General features: G+C 37.2%; 1 long non-coding RNA gene across 4 annotated transcripts in view; it reads right to left on the reverse strand.

The window, feature by feature from the left end:
- The window catches only part of LOC144308471 (uncharacterized), a 349,376-nt gene that overhangs the window by 154,355 nt on the left and 176,907 nt on the right, over positions 1 to 18,114 (reverse strand). The window contains exon 4 of one of the 4 annotated variants that reach the window (XR_013374940.1): positions 1,811 to 1,865. The exons of the other annotated variants lie outside the window; for them this stretch is intronic. This is a non-coding gene — a long non-coding RNA (uncharacterized LOC144308471). The remainder of the gene's footprint in view (positions 1 to 1,810; positions 1,866 to 18,114) is intronic. 4 annotated transcript variants of the gene reach the window in all.

Genomic DNA, 18,114 nt, shown 5'->3' on the forward strand with positions numbered 1-18,114 from the left:
AATTGGTCTATAGGAAAGCAATAGCTTTTATATATTAACCTTACATCCTATGAGTAATCACTTTTTAGTTCCAAAAGGTTTTTTGTCAGTCCTTTAGAATATTCTATGTAGATGATCATTTCCTTTGTAAACAAATACCCAGGCACTTAATATACATTATACCATTTAATCCTTAGGACATCAAGTCCTATTAGCATCCCCATTTTGCAGAGAAGGAAACTGAGGCTTAGCTACCTTAATTCAATTGTTTCAGGTCACAAAGCTTGGAAGTGGAGGAACCAAGATGTAACCTAGGTCTGCCAGTGTACATAGCCTTTGATCCTGCACCCCACGACAGTAAGCTACATTAAGTAATTTGCTGGACCAAAAGGTAATAGAGAGCTGCATGTAGTAGGGGGCCAATCTCTGCCCCTGATCCACTGTGTGTCATTGGGCAAGTCACCAAATCCAAAAGAGCAAGTCATTTATATCACAGATCTGTAGAACATTGGTCTAAGCTTTTTTTTTTTAAGTTTTTGTTTTAGAACAGAATTTAAATATACACGTCCCCAGTGAATATATAGAAGTAGGTAATAAGCATGAAATGATGCTTACATTATTAGTCATTAGAGAAACGCAAATCAAGATCACTAAGAGATGACACTGTAACACAAAAGGATGGCTATAATTAAAAGGTAAAAAACACAAGCTTTGACAAAAATGTACAGAAATTGGAACCCTCATATATTGCTGGTGAAATTGTCAAATAGTGCCACCACTTTGGAAAACATTTTGACAGTTCTTTGAAAATTTAAACATAGTTACCATGTAACTCAGCAATTCCACTACTAAGTATATACTCTACAAAATTGAAAACACATGTTCACACAAAGCCTTGCATAATATTGTTCATAGAAGCATTATTTATAATAGCCAAAAACTGGAAACAATCCAAATATCTATCAAATTATAAATGAATAAACAAAATGGGGCCTATGCATACAATGGAATATTATTTGGCAATAAAAAGAATAAACTACTCATACATGCTTCAACGTGCATGAACCTTGGAAAAATCTTGCTAAGTGAACGAAGTCATTCATATAAGACTACATATTGTATAATTCCATTTACATGCAATAACGAGAATTGGAAAATCTATAAAGTATATTAGTGGGGCTCCTGGGTGGCTCAGTTGGGTAAGCATCTGCCCTCAGCTTAGGTCATGATCAAGCCCTGCATTGGCCTCCCTGCTAAGCTGGGAGCCTGCTTCTCCTCCACCCTGATTGTGCTCTCTCTTGGTATCTCTCTCACTCTCTGTCTCTCTCAAATAAATAAATAAAATCTTAAGAAAAAATAAAGACACCTGCAGATTGAAAGTGAGGGAATGGAGAAACATTTATAACGCAAATGGATGCCAAAGAAAGTCAGAATAGCAATATTTGTATTGGCCAAAATTGACTTTAAAACAAAGACTGCAACAGGAGACAAAGAAGGATACTATATAATCATAAAGGGGAATCCCAAATTCATGAACCCAATATGGGAGCACTCAAATACATAAAACAATTAATAACATAAAGTATCAATAACAAAATAATAGTAGAGAACTTTACCATCCCCTTATATCAATGGACAGATCATCTAAACAGAAAATCAACAATGAAACAATGGCTTTGAACGACACGTTGAGCCAGATAGATTTAACAAATATATTCAGAACATTTCATCCTAAAACAGCAGAACACACTTTCTTTTCAAGTGCACATGAAACATTCTCCAGAAAAGATCACATATTAGGCCACAAAACAAACTTAGATCAAAATCATACCATGTATCTTCTCTGACCACAGTGTTATGAAACTAGAGTCAACCACAATAAAGATCTGGAAAGAAAACAAATACATAAAGGTTAAATAACATGTTATTAAACAATAAATAGGCCAATCAGGAAATAAAATAAGAAAGTTTAAAAGTACATGGAAACAAATGCAAATGAAAACAAAATGGTTCAAATCCTTTGGGATGCAGCAAAAGCAGTTCTAAGAGGGAAGTTTATAGCAATATAGGCCTAACTCAAGAAGCAAGAAAAATCTCAAACAGCTTAACCTTATACCTAAAGGAGCTAGGAAGAAAACAATAAACAAAACCTAAAACCAGAAGAAGGAAAGAGATAATAAATATTAGAGTAGAAAAAAATGAAATAGAACCAAAAAACAAAACAAAACAGTAGAACAGATCAATGAAACCAGGAGCTGATTCTTTGAAAAAAAATTAAATTGATAAATCTCTAGCCAGACTCATCAAGAAAAAAAGAGAAAGGACCCAAACAAATAAAATCACAAAAGAGAGAGGAGAAATAACAACCAACACCACTGAAATACAAGCAACTAAAAGAGAATATTATGAAAAACTATGTATCAACAAATTGGATAACCAGGAAGAAATGGATAAATTCCTAGAAGCATATGACCTATCAAAACTGAAACAAGAAGAAATAGAAAATTTGAACAGACTGATTACCAGCAAAGAAATTCAACTGGTGAGCCCTGGGTGTTATTCTATATGTTGGCAAATTGAACACCAATAAAAAATAAATTAAAAAAAATAAATCCTTGATGCAAAAAAAAAAAAAAAAAGAAAAAAGAAAAAAAAAGAAATTCAACTGGTAATCAAAAAATCCCCCCCCAAAAAAAAAAAAATCCCAACAAACAAAAGTCTAGGACCAGATGGCTTCACAGGCAAATTCTACCAAAGAGTTAAAGAAGAGTTAATACCTATTCTCAAACTGTTCCAAAAAAAAAGAAAAAGGAAGAAAAACTTCCAAATTCATTCTATAGGCCAGTATTGCTCTGACTCAAAACCAGATAAAGACACCACTAAAAAAGAACTACAGGCCAACACCTCTGATGAATATAAATGCAAAAATCCTCAACAAAATACTATGAAATCGAATCCAACAATACATTAAAGTAATAATTCACCACTACCAAGTGGGATTCATTCCTATGTTGTTGCAAAAGTAGTTCAATATTCACAAATCAATCAACATGATACATCAGCAAGAGAAAGAATAAAAACCAGGGTGCCTGGGTAGCTCAGTCAGTTAAGCATCCAACTCCTGATTTCAGATCAAGTCATGATCTCAGGGTCGTGAGATTGAGCCCCATGTCGGGCTCCAGGCTCAGCATGGAGTCTGCTTGAGATTCTCTCTGTCTCCCTCTGCCCCTCCTCCCACTCACATGTTTGTTCTCTCTCTCTCTAAAGTAAATCTTTAAAAAATTATAAATAAAAAAGAATAAGAACCATATAATCATTTCAACAGATGAAGAAGAAGCATTTGACAAAGTATAACATCCATTTATGATAAAAACCCTCAACAAGGTAAGGTTAGAGGGAACATTTCTCAGCATAATAAAGGCCACATATGAAGAACTCACAGCTAACATCATCCTCAATGGGGAAAAACTGAGAGCCTTTTCCCTAAGGTCAGGAACAAGAAAAGGATGTCCACTCTCATCACTTCTATTAAACATACTGGAAGTCCTAGCCACAGTAATCAGACAACAAAAAGGAATAAAAAGACATATAAATCAGTAAGGAAGAAGTAAAACTTTCACTATTTGCAGATGACATGATACTATTTATAGAAATCTCCTGGGGCAGCCCAGGTGGCTCAGCGGTTTAGCACTGCCTTCAACCCAGGGTGTGATCCTGGAGTCTTGGGATCGAGTCCCACATCGGGCTCCCTGCATGGAGCCTGCTTCTCCCTCTGCCTGTGTCTCTCATGAGTAAATAAATAAAATCTTTAAAAAAAAAGAAATCTCTAACAACTCCACCAAATAACTGCAAGAAATGATAAATGGATTAAGTAAAGTCGGAGGACATAAAATCAATCTACAGAAATGTTGCATTTCTATATGGCAAAAATGAAGCAGAAAGAGAAATTAAGAAAATAATCCCATCAAAAATTTACAAAAATAATAATATACCTAAGAACAAACCTAACCAAAGAGATGAAAGACTTGTACTCTGAAAAGTATAAAACACTTATGAAAGAAATTGAAGATGACAAAAAGAAATGGAAAGACATTCCATGCTCATGGATTGAAAAAAAAACTATTGTTAAAATGTCTGTAGCACCCAAGACAATCTATACATTTATGCAATTCCTATCAAAATGCCAACAGCATTTTTCAAAGAACTAGAACAAACAATCCTAAAACTTGTATGGAAGCACAAAAGACTCCAAATAGCCAAAGTAATCTTAAAAAAGAAAAGCAAAGGTGGAGGCATCACAATTCCAGACTTCAAGTAATATTACCAAGCTGTAGTCATCAAAACAATATAGTTCTACCACCAAAATAGACACAGATCAATGAACAGAATAGAAATCCAGAAAGAGGGATCCCTGGGTGGCGCAGCGGTTTGGCGCCTGCCTTTGGCCCAGGGCCTGATCCCGGAGACCCGGGATCGAGTCCCACGTCGGGCTCCCTGCATGGAGCCTGCTTCTCTCTCTCTCTGCCTATGTCTCTGCCTCTCTCTCTCTCTGTAACTATCATAAATAAATAAAAATTAAAAAAAAAAAAAAGAAATCCAGAAGGAGGGCAGCCCCGGTGGCACAGTGGTTTAGCGCCGCCTGTGGCCCAAGGTGTGATCCTGGAGACCCGGGATGGAGTCCCATGTCAGGCTCCCTGCATGGAGCCTGCTTCTCCCTCTGCCTGTGTCTCTGCATCTCTCTCTGTGTGTGTCTCTCATGAATAAATAAATAAAATCTTTAAAAAAAGAAACCCACAATTATATAGTCAGTTAATCTTCAACAAAGTGAGAAAGAATATCCAATGGGGATAAAAAGTCTCTTCAACAAATCGTGTTGAGAAATCTGGACATAAACATGCAAAAAAAATGAAACTGGACCATTTTCTTACACAATACACAAAAATAAATCCAAAATGGATTAAAGACCCAAATGTGAGACCTAAAACCATAAAAATCCTAGAAGAGAGCACAGGCAGTAATTTCTCTAACATTGGCTGTAGGAACACTTTTATAAATGCATCTCATGAGGTAGGGAAACAAAAGCAAAAATAAACTATTGAGACTACATCAAAATAAAAGGCTTCTGCATAGCGAAGGAAACAATCAACAAAACTAAAAGGCAACCTACAGAATGGGAGAAGATATTTGCAAATAACATCTGAAAAAGTGTTAGTATTCAAAATATATAAAGAACTTAGACAACTCAACACACAAAAAACAAATAATCCAATTAAAATATTAGCAGGGTACACTTGGGTGGCTCAGCAGTTGAGCGTCTGCTATGAGCAGTTGAGCATTTGGCTGTGTGTGATCCCGGGTCCAGGGATCCAGTCCCTCATAGGGCTCCCTGCGAGGAGTCTGCTTCCCCCTCTATGTCTTTGCCTCTTTCTCTCTCTCTGTGTCTCATGAATAAATAAATAAAATCTTTAAAATAAAATATTGGCAGAAGATATGAATAGACATTTTTCCAAAGAAAATATCCAGATGGCTAACAGACACATGAAAAGATGTTCAACATCACTCATTGTCAGGGAAATACAAAGCAAAACTACAGCGAGACATCACCTCACACCTGTCAGAATGGCTAAAATCAAAAACACAAAAACAACAGGTGTTGGTGAGGATGTGGACAAAAAGGAACCCTTGTGCACTGTTGGTAGGGTTGCAAACTGGTGCAGCCATTGTGGAACACAGCATGGAGGGTCCTCAAAAAAACAGAAATAGAACCATCCTACAATCCAGTAATTGTGCTACTGGTATTTACCAAAAAACACAAAAACACTAATTCAAAGGGATGCAGGCACTCCTATGTTTATAGCAGCATTATTTACAATACCAAATTATGGAAGCAGCCCAAATATAAAAAAGATGTGGTGTCTGTGTGTGTGTGTGTGTGTGATGGTATATTATCCAGCCAAAAAAAGAATGAACTCTTGCCATGTGCAACAATATGGATGGAACTGGGGGGTATAATGCTCAGTGAAATAAGTCAGAGAAAGACAAATACTGTATGATTTCACTCATATGTGAAATTTAAGAAACAAAATGAACAAGGGAGAAAAGAGAGAAACCAAGAAAGAGAATCTTTTAAAGTTTATTTTTTTAAAGTAATCTCTACACCCAACATGGGGCTTAAACCCACAACCCCAAGAACTAGGGTTGCACGCTCTTCTGACTGAGCCTGCCTGGTGCTCCAAAGCTAAGTATCAAGACACTTAGCTATAGAGAACAAATTGATGGTTACCAGAGGGGGGATGGAGTCGGGGATAGGTGGAATAGAGGACAGGGGTTAGGGAGTGCACTTGTTATGATGAGCTCTGGGTGATTAAAATAATAATGTAAAAACCATAAAAAATAAAAATACAATGCTTAGCTATTAAAAATGGGGCAATGTAAAAATAGATTTTAAGACACAAATTGTTATGAGAGACACAGAACATTATATGATAAAAGGGTCATTCCACCAAGAAGATATTAGCATTTATGCACTAAACAAGAGCAACTAAATATTTGAAACAAAAACTGACAGAATTAAAGGGGAAAATAGACATTTTGACAATATTTGAAGACTTTGGTATCCCACTTTCAGTAATGGATAGACTAGCCAGAAAGAATATCAGCAAGGGAATAGAAAACTTGAAGATAACTAAACCTAACAGACCTATATAGAACATTTTATTTACAACAATAAAATACACATTCTTCTAAGTGCATGTGAACAATTTTCCAGGATATACTATATTAGGCCACAAAACTAGTTTCAGTAAATTTTTTAAAAAATGAAATCCGGGGATCCCTGGGTGGCGCAGCAGTTTGGCGCCTGCCTTTGGCCCAGGGCGCGATCCTGGAGACCCAGGATCGAATCCCACGTCTGGCTCCCAGTGCATGGAGCCTGCTTCTCCCTCCCTATGTCTCTGTCTCTGTCTCTCTCTCTCTCTCTCTCTGTGTGACTATCATAAATAAATAAAAATTTAAAAAAAAGAATCGCTGAAAACTTTTTAAAAAATAAATAAATAAATAAAAATAAAGGGATCCCTGAGTGGCACAGCGGTTTGGCGCCTGCCTTTGGCCCAGGGCGCGATCCTGGAGACCCGGGATCGGATCCCACATCAGGCTCCCGGTGCATGGAGCCTGCTTCTCCCTCTGCCTGTGTCTCTGCCTCTCTCTCTCTCTCTGTGACTATCATAAATAAATAAAAATTTATAAAAATAAATAAATAAATAAATAAATAAATAAATAAATAAAAATAAAAAATGAAATCCTACAAAGAATGTTCTCCAACCACAATGATGAAATTAGAAATCAGCAACAGATAGAAATTTGGAAATTCACAAACATGTGTACATTAAACAACACATTTCTAAATAACTAATGGGTCAAAGAAGAAATTCAAGGGAAACTGGAAAATACAATGAGATAAATGAAAATGAAAATACAACATAACAAAACTTACAGGATGCAACAAATACAGGGAGACTACAAGGATTATACCTATAAAAAACAGCAATAAACAAAAAGAAAGATCTCAAATCACTAACCTAACCTATCACCTTAGGAATTACAAAAGAAAAGCACATTAAACTCAGAGCAAAAAAAAAGGGAAAAAATAATAAAGAGTGATGATAAACAAAATACAAAATAGGGGTCCCTCAGTGGCTCAGTTGGTTAAGTATCTGAATCTTGGTTTCAGCTCAGGTCATGATCTCAGGGTGGTGGGATGGAGCCCTATTTCGGGCTCTGCACTCCACATAGAGTCTCTCCCTCTGCCCCTCCCTCTACTCTCTCTCTCTAAAAAAACATATAAGGGGCACCTGGATGGCTCAGCAGTTGAGTGTCTGCCTTTGGCTCAGGTCATGATCCCGGGGTCCTGGGATCGAGCTTCTCCCTCTGCCTGTGTCTCTGCCTCTCTCTGTGTGTCTCTCATGAATAAATAAAATTTTTTTAAAAGCAAATATATAAATAAAATATTTTAAAAAACCACAATACTGGGCAGCCCCAGTGGCGCAGTGGTTTAGCGCCGCCTGCAGCCCAGGGCGTGATCCTGGAGACCCTGGATCGAGTCCCACGTCGGGCTCTCTGCATGGAGCCTGCTTCTCCCTCTGCCTGTGGCTCTGCCTCTCTCTCTCTCTCTCTCTCTCTCTGTGTGTGTGTGTGTGTGTGTGTGTCTATGAATAAACAAAAAAAAAGAAAAAAGAAAAAAAACCACAATACTGGGGTGCCCAGATGGCTCAGTCAGTTGGGTGTCTGCCTTTGACTTGGGTCACAATCTCAGGGTCCTGGGATTGAGCCCCACATCCTGTCTCTTGCTCAGGTCAGGATCTCATGAGTTGTGAGATCAAGCCCCATGTTAGGTTCTACACTCATCAGGGAGTCTGCTTGAAGATTCTCTCCCTCTGCCCCTCCATTCCATGAGCTCTTTCACTCTCTCAAGCAAATAAATAAATAAATAAATAAATAAATAAATAAATAAATAAATCTTTATTTAAAAAAGAAAGAAAAAGAAGAACAAAGTTGGAAGACTCACACTTCCCAATCTTAAAATTTATTACAAAGCTACAGTAATGAATACTATGCGGTATTGCAGAAGGATAAACATACAGATCAATGAAATAGAATAGAGAATCCAGAAATAAAGCCACATACCTATGATTAATTGATTTTCAGCAAGGGTGCCAAGTGCATTCAATGAGGAAAGAATAGTCATTTCAACAAAAGGTGCTAGAACAACTGGATATCATACAAAAAAATAAATTTGGGCCTCTAATTCATACCATACAAAAATATTAACCCCAAATGGATTAAAAATCTAAACTTTAAAACTGAATCTATAAAACTCCTAGAAGGAAACATGGACATAAATCTTCAGGGCTTTGGATTAGGCAGCTTTGTTTTAAACATGGCATCCAATGCACAAGCAACAAAAGAAAAACTAGATGAAGTGGATTTCATCAAAATTAAAAGCTTCTGTAGATCAGAGAACAGTATAAAGAAAATGAAAAAACACACAGAATGGGATAAAATATTTGCATATCATGTTGATGATTTAAGAAAAACTTATATAGAGGGACGCCTGGGTGGTTCAATGGTTGAGCGTCTGCCTTCGGCTCAAGGCATGATCCCCGATTCAGGGGATCCTGACTGCGAGGAGCCTGCTTCTCCCTCTGCCTGTGACTCTTCCTCTCTGTGTGTGTCTCTCATGAAAAAATAAATAAAATCTTTTTAAAAATTATAAAAAAAGAAAAATTGATATAGACAACACAACTCAACAATAAAAAGACTAAAAACCCAACTAAAAATGGGCAAAGGATCTGAATTGAAGATATACAAATAGCCAATAAGTATGTGAAAAGATGCTCATTATCATTAAGAAAATGCCAATCAAGAGCACACCAAGATACCATTTCATATTTGCCATGATGGCTACAGTTAAATAAAAAGAAAACAGAAAATAACAAGTGTTGACAAGGATGTGGAGAAATTGGTATTCCTAGTGGAATATAATATTTTCTAACTGCTTTGGAAAAAAATTTGACAGTTCCTCAAAAAGTTACACATAAAGTTACCATATAACCTAGTAATATATAATATAAAAAATTATTGTTGTTATTCAAAGCATACAAAAACTGGCCATTTGTCTTTCTTTAACATTCTGGAACTGCTATATATATATATATATATATATATATATATATATATATATATATAGAAAATATGTGTCAACAGAAAAACTTGTACCCAAATGATCATAGCAGCATAATTCATAATAGCCAAAAGTAGAAACAATTCAAATATTCATAAACTTATGAATTGACAAACAAAATGCGATCTATCCATAAGATGGAATTCTATTAAGCCATAAAAATAATGAAGTACTGATATATGTTACCACATGTGTGAGCCTTGAAAGCATCATGCGAAGGTGCTTGGGTTGCTCAGTCAGTTAGGCGTCCAACTCTTAATTTAACCTCAGGTCATGATCTCAGGGTCATGAGATCAAGCCCTGAATTGGGTCCCATACTCAGAGGGGAGTCTGCGTGAGATTCTCTCTCTCTCTCTCTCCTTCTCCTCTGTCCCTCTCCCCACTCACATTCACATGTACCCTTTCTTTATTTCTTTCTCTATCTCAAATAAATAAATCTTTAAAAAAAAAAGAATGACTGTATCATGCTACATGAAAAAAGCCAAATATGTAAGGTACATATGAAATGTCCAGAATAGCAAATCCATAGAAACAGAAAGTAGATTAGGAAAAAGGGGTAGAATGTACTTGCTCAAGGTTGCATGGCTACTAAAGCAACAAATTCAAGATCTGAAATCACATTTTTCTGAGTGGCTCCTCACAACTCTTCTGTCTTCATACGTTCATCCACCATTCACCTGACAAATATTGATAATGTACCTAAAGCATGCTAAACACCAAGAATAAAAATCATAAATGAGACATAATAAACCCTACCTTCAAGGAGGTTACAATAGAATATGGAAGACAGATGTGAAAACAATAAATAAGTGTCCACTCAAGACTAAAATAAGGACAATTGTAGAGGTACCTCAGAGAAGGGAGGGTTGCATTAGTTCAAGCCTTCTGAAAAGCTGAGGCCAAGACAGGATTAAGGGAGCAAGGATTATATTAAAGGGAATGCTTACATGAGAGAATACAGGGAGGAAGCCAGATAAACACAGGGACAGTCATCAGACCATGATACAAGTCTGACGTGAATGAAGAAAAGAGGGAGAAAAGATTGGGTTGGTAGCACCCTAGACTGCCGTGCAGCCTAAGGGAAGTCACAAAGCTATTGTGGGGACTCCTTAAACCAAAGTCACTAAGAAGAGCCACGTGTCCCAGGAGCAAGTCTACCTTAGTCATCCTAATGTTTGAATCGTTCACTGGGAGCACCCCAGGAAAACATGGCTTGGATGCAAACCTGGAGATGGATTCCATAGCATGGCAGCTGGGACTCTCGGTCATTTATGCTCCCTGTAGTTGGAAGTCCTCACGGTGTAGTCCTTATTGTCATCCGCAAGGGTTAAGTGTCAGGGAAAGCTTTTTCTGGCATTGGTAATTTATAACTTAAGTTCTAAGATTATACTCTGCATATGAATAGAGACACTATAAGGGAAGAAAAGCAAACACCACATAGAAAAAAAGACTTGGATGAGCAATTGTGGTTCTTGCAAAGGCTTATGCTAGCTATAGGACTTAGTCCTTGGATGGACATTCAACAGAGTTTTTCTTATTCTAGCTATGCCCTCAGTGTTTTACACTTATAATCTAGTATTTATTAAATGTGCTACAAAATAAAATATAACTATATTATCATTGAATGTCGCATTGCTCACTATAATTCAGCTCATCACTTAACAGATGGAAACTTTGTAAATTAATATTCGGTCATTCCAGGCAGAGTACTTCTAAAAGATTTGTGAGTTCATTTACATGTTTATCTGCTCTTTTCTCCTTGAGGGTAGGACTGTTCTTCCGCCTGATGATTAGAATGAATTGGATATTTTGAACTCATCCATCAGATTTGGAAATGATATCTTAATTGGCGAAGGTGTTTAACAGTTAATTGAACATTTCTACTGCGAACTTCCATTTTTCTTAAGTACAGAGATAGCACAGGAGGGCCATGGACAAGTAAAGAATGTCACACAAACATCTTTCTGTATCTATCTTGTTCTCTGCAATATTCCTGCTTCCTTGCAAACTCCTATGCACACAGTAGGGCACTCAATTAACATTTCATGATTTCATTTTCTATGAATATTTAAAATGTTAAGTATCTGGGAACAAGTATATCTTTGTTACATGTGGCTACTGAGAAATTTAAGGTGATTTTATAATAAGCTTTTAAAATCTGAATGTTACCAATTCATGTAGGTAGAGTATTTGATGTTCAGATCCTTTCCAAATGCATCATCAGACATTTATATTACATTTTCCTTCCCCTTTCCCTCTTCTTCTTTCCAAACCCTCACCTTACAGCTGCCTAGAAGTTGTAATAATACATAGAATCCAGTCTTAAAGTCTAAACACACAGTTACTTTCTTTAACCCAGAAGAGAGAAAAGTGTCTTTTATTGTGGAACTCTTTTAACCATGAAAAATAATTCTCTATATCCTTACTTAGAAAGTTCTGGCCTTTGTTCATCTTTAATCTTTCCAGAATTGGTGCCAACCAAGAGGCATTCATGTTTCTTCTGATTTGTGCGAACCCAAAGGTATTATATTTGTTCCAATTTTCAAATAAGTGTTTTAATGAAACTATTTTTTGGGAGTTGCTAACATGCATATTAATTTAGTACCCATAACCAAATTATAATTGCACCATCACCTGAAAAAAATTGTTATTCAAAGTATACAATAAACTGGCCATTTGTCTTTCTTCAACAGTTCCATTCTGGCAGTCTATCTTTTGCATTATCCATTTATTTAATTGGCTTTTTCCAGATATTATTTACTTGGAGAAGTCTCAATGCAACAGGAAATAGGTATTTGTTAGTCTGGGTCCACCAAGAAGGAGAAGATACCAAGAGGGATTTATTGAAGAAAATATATACAAGGGAAAATACACTATGTGTATGGAGAGAGCCAGAAGAGGCTCAAGAGCTGTCAGACAGTAATACCTATCTAACACTGTAGAGGGAAGGAAGGAAGGTTGAGTATGAAAAGTCTTACACTAATTTTCTAATAAAATTCCAACAAGACCAACAGAAAGTTCTGGAGCCAAAGTCACCCTTTAGAGGAGTTCTGTATCTCCCAAAAGTGGGTCTGCTTTAGTATCCTTGGTGAATTCACTCATTGGTTGGGAGTAGCTCATGGGAAAATTGGTCTCATGCAAAGCAGTGGAGGATTACAGAGTTTAGCGACTGAGATCATCATTCAATCAGGCTCCTTGAAGTCAGAGATCTGAGAGGTGTCTTTTGTGGTCACCACAGTACTCTTAAAAGAAAATAAAGGTCTGCATCTCATACTTCACACTCCTTACTAAAAAGCACACAAATAGGAAGTAAAGTCTCATTTAGGGCAGAGATGACTTTCCCGAGGCCAGAAACTCACTGATTCATTCAGAACATACTTTAGGGATACAATTAAGCACATAGTTTACACAGAGTCACATTCAAATCCCACCTGTCCCACCGGATGGTTGCAAGTCACTTAAAAACTGAAGAAGTCTTAAAAACACAAAAAAGCTGAAGTCTCCACTGTCATCTCGTTGCCCAAGAAGACTGGGAAGGCTTTATTACATGGAGATAATGATGACTTCACTTACCAAACTGAGACTATTGGGAAAATGAAATAAACTCTCAGGTCCCATGAGTGAAGGTATGGCTTGACCTCTAGTTTTTTTTTTATATTGAGAGAGAGAGAGAGAGCATGTGTGTGTGCATACACACATGCACATGCATGCGAGTCAGTTAGGGAATAGGAGGGAGAGGGAGAATTCCAAGCAGACTCCCCACTGAGTGTAGAGCCTGACATGCGGCTCAAATCCACGACCCTGAGATCATGACATAAGAAGAAATCAAGGGTTGGACACTCAACTGACTGAGCCGTCCAGGTGCCCTTTGGCTTCTAGTTTCTCGACACAACACTCATTCCTTCCCCTTCCCCAGTCACTTGATGCAAAGTCTTAAAGAAAGGAGGTTTTTTTTTTTTTTGTCATCTCTTTGCCCAAGAAGGCTGGCTTTTTCCCCCCTTGACCTCAGCTACTATTTATTTTTAAATAGTACCTTAAAAAAATAAAAAAATAAATAAAAATAAAAAAAAAAAATAAATAGTACCTTCCCTGCTAGGACCAGTAACCCCCACCTTGGATTTAGAGAATCACTCCTCCCCTTAGTCTAAATAGTTCCCATGGAAGTCACTACAATCTAACATGGTTGTACACTTATAGCAAGCTGAATCTATCAGAGTCCTTCCTGAAAACTTTTAAAGTCAGAAGTAAGGAGAAAATCAGTGAAAATCAGAAGATGTAATTGTCTAGCACACTCTTAACAGCCATGATTTCTGTCAGGAAGAGAGAGTGGCTCTCACTCTCATCAAGAGAGGATGAGTCTGGCCATATACTGCTTTAATTAATGACAGAGAATCTCATTTGCACTCAATTCTCTGAATCAAGTTATTGCTGTGGGTGAGTTGGTCAAACTGTTCCATGGATTCTGATGTCCATTCTAATGTAGTTTGCTCTCACAACTAAATGTCTTAACAAAAATAACTAGGATCCAATTGCTGGCTCCCTTCACTGTTCCATGTTCTTTCCCAAGTAAGAAACTACAAGCCAGTGAACTTCCCTCAAAAGAAACAAGCGTGCATCTGAAATCAATATAACATTCTATGTCAACTACACTTTAATAATATATTTTTTAAAAAAGAAACAAGTATAGGTTTGGTTCTTCTGTCATGGTCTTTTCCTTCCCCCAAATCTTACAGAGTCAATTAATTAAGAGCATAGACTTTGGAGTCTTACAGACATGGGTTTGAGTCCCAGTTCTATTTATTGGCTATATGATCCTAGGCAAGTTAATTAAACCATCAGAGCGCCAATTACATCATCTCTAAAGTGGAAATAATAGTTACCTCAAAGTGTTGTTGTGACTGTTCGTTGAGTCAGTGAACACAAAGCACTTTACATAGTGCCTAAACAAATCAAGCCATAGTGGGCAAATGAAAAGAAGTAGTTGTACTTCTCTGTGCATGGGAAGAAATAAAACACCAGCTGGTCACCTTTAAGCACAGTGGAAAGCTTCAGAGTTGGCATCTACCTTTCTGACAGGAGGCCTCCAATGGGAAGATCAAGGCAGATCAAGGATGCTGTCTATAAGGCTCTCAATCTTCCCCCTCTGTACTCAGAGTAATCTAGTTACAACCGGACTCACTTTTGAGTGAGAGAAAGACTCACTTTTGTCCACTAACCACCTGTCAGCTTACCCCCACCTGGGTCTCCTGAGGTCAACAATACTGAGCAATTTAGACCCTTTCTAATAAAAATGAGCATTAAAAAAAAAAAAACCCTAACAAACACAGTCAATGAGGAAAAATTCTTCCAGAAGACTGTCAACTAATAACTGAAGAAGGAATGATAGAAATAAAAATATCACCATTTTCCTGGCCATAATGAAATAATAGATTCAAGCCAAAATCAATGGATTTATAAACCACTGGGGTAAATTACTGATGGAAAACTGGATATTCCCATGATGCCAAAGTATCACTCCACTGATTGTGTTAATCACTAGGAAGAAAATGTTACAATGGAATAATTAGTCTGTCACCACCTAAATCCACTGTTGAATCTTGTTATCATTGATAGTGGTACTTATGAGCCATTTACTATGTGCCCCTTGATGTGTACACCATAACCTCTGAATTATTCATGCAGAAAAATATTTAACCAGAACCAGATCAAGCCCTTAGTTCTAATATAGTTTTTTATGAAATACAGGGGATAAAATAACAAGTTAGGGGTGCCTAGGTGGCTCAGTCAGTTGGGTGTCCAACTCTTGATTTTAGCTCAAGTCATGATCTCAGGATTACGGGATCGAGTTCCACATCAGGCTCCATACTCATCAGGGAGTCTGCTTGGGATTCTCTCCCTCTCCCTTTCCCTGCTGCCTCTCCTCCAACTTGTCCTCACTCACTCTCTCTCTCTCAAATAAATAAATAAAATCTTTAAAAAAAAATAACAAGTTAAACAACACCATGAGGAAACAATGAGAAAAACTCAGAAAGTGGGGCATTCCACAGGGCAGCTGACTTGGTATCTGAAAGAAATCAATGTTATGTATGATCTTTTGTGTTCTGCTCACTAAATGCATATGTGGGATGGGAGGTTCACCCACACATCCTATAAGCAACTCTCCAAACACCACTGGGTGTGCTATATTAAACTCAATTCTGACACTATTTACCCAGAAATAGGATCAGATATCACAGGTTAAGGGTTCAGTCCTACAAGACCATCCCCATCCCTACAGTTGTTACCAGTACTTGACCAACTGACTATATCAATCAAATGTTCCCATGACCCCCATCTTGGGTTTGATCAATTTCCCAGAGCAGCTCTCAGAATTTAGAGAAACATATTACTTACTAGGTCACTAGGTTATTACAAAAGGATATAACTCAGGAATAGCTGGATAGAAGAAATGCATAGGGCAAGGTCTGGGGAAAGGGCACAGAGTTTCCATGCCCTCTCCAGGCATGCCACTCTCCTCAGATCTCCAACAACCTGGAAGTTCTCCAAATCCAGTCCTTGTGAGTTTTTATGGAGGCTTCATTACATAGGCAAGATTGATTAAATCATTGGCCATTGGTGACTGATCCAACTTCCAGCCTCTCTCCCCTCCCTGGAGGTGTGGGGGGTGGGAATGAAAGTTCCGACTCTCTAATCACGTGGTTGGTTCCCATGACAACCGGTCTCCATCCTTAGGTGCTTTCCAAAAGTCACCTTATTAACATAACAAAAGACACCTTTTTGCTCTTGCTTTGGAAATCCCAAGGGTTTTTAGGAGCGCTGTGCCAGAAACAGAGACGAAGACCAACTATATATTCCTTATTATAAATCACAATATCACACATGGGGGGAGAAGGGTGGAGAGACAGCAGGAATGTTCTAGATTAAAAGAGACTTAAAAGCTATAACCACCAAATGACCCTTGATTGGAATCTGGTTTGAATAAACCAGCTATAAAAACTCATTTTTGGTACAATCAGGGAAATTTATATGCACCCTAGACGTTAAAGGATATTAGGGAATTATTGTTAATTTTGTTAGATGTGATAATGGCAGGGGAAAAAATGTCCTTTTTGTTAGTGATGCGTGTAAAAATATGCAGGGGTGAAATATGATGTATGTAATTTATTTTGAAATATTTCAAAAATAGATTAAGCAACTATACTGAAATTATTACAACTGTTAAATCTAGATGGTGGTATATGAGTGTTCATTGAGCTATTCACTCTACTTCTCTATATGTCTGAAATTGTTCAAAATAAAATCGTTTTAAAATAAAGACTTTTTTCATGTATCCAAAAGCTGAAGGAATTCATTACCAGCAGAACTGGAATACAGGAAATGTTAAAGGAAGTCTTTTAGGCAGAAAGAAAATGTTACCAGATGGAAATCTGGATGTACACAAAGGAATGAAGGATACTTGAAATGGAAAATATATGAGTAAATATAGAATTTTTAACTTACTTTTAAATTCACTTTAAAAGATAATTGAGCCTTTTCCACTTGGACCTGGACTAGAGATTATACATGGCCTCTGGCAGATTGAAAAATTAAAATTTGTCAAAATTTTTAAATGGACAAATAACCAGTAAAAAGATGTATTCTCACTTCTCTTAGAGATTTGGAGGCTCTGGGAAGCCTGGTCCTTACATTTCCTCACAGCAGCAATTGTCTTGAGTTGAATGATGACTGGCCTTGATCTCCTTTTATAAAGGGGGAAACTGCAGAATAATGAGACTGGTATTTGCTTTCTTGGACAAAGAGAACAACAATTTTATAGTTAAGGAAAAAAATCAGATGAAGGAAGATAGGCTTTAGAAATACAAGAAAAGAAAGACCAGAGGGAGGCACCAGAAACTGTTCCACCTACAAGCTCATGGCTAGTCTGCTAGGACACCAGGCTTAAGAAGCAAAATGGCTTTCAAGGATGTAAACCCTTCAAGGAAAATGAAAGTCTCTTGGTTTTTTCTGGGAGTTGTTTGCCTGCACTGAATATTTAGTATGACTTGTTGGGGTTTGCAAGAGATAGTGCTTTAATTTTTTTCTTTTAATATATGTCTCATGGGTTGGAATAGGTGATATAGTTTCACTATATGCTGTTCTAAAGTGGGGGTTAGCACTTTCAAAAGAGGGTGGGATTTTTTAAAGCCATTTTGGAAGACCTCACAGAGGTGAAAAAATATATGAGACAAACAATTGTTTTCTCCTCCTTTTTCTCAAATTTGGAAATTTGTTCTTCTGTGGGATGGCCATAAAAATCGTGGAACTCTTTAATGGCAAGGTTAGGGGAAAGAATGACACTTTTATTGCCTTAGAGAGTGAATGCTTAAAAAAAACCTTTTTTTTGGACCCATTTTCTA

This window comes from Canis aureus, chromosome X (assembly GCF_053574225.1).
Source record: "Canis aureus isolate CA01 chromosome X, VMU_Caureus_v.1.0, whole genome shotgun sequence".
Classification (NCBI taxonomy): domain Eukaryota; kingdom Metazoa; phylum Chordata; class Mammalia; order Carnivora; family Canidae; genus Canis; species Canis aureus.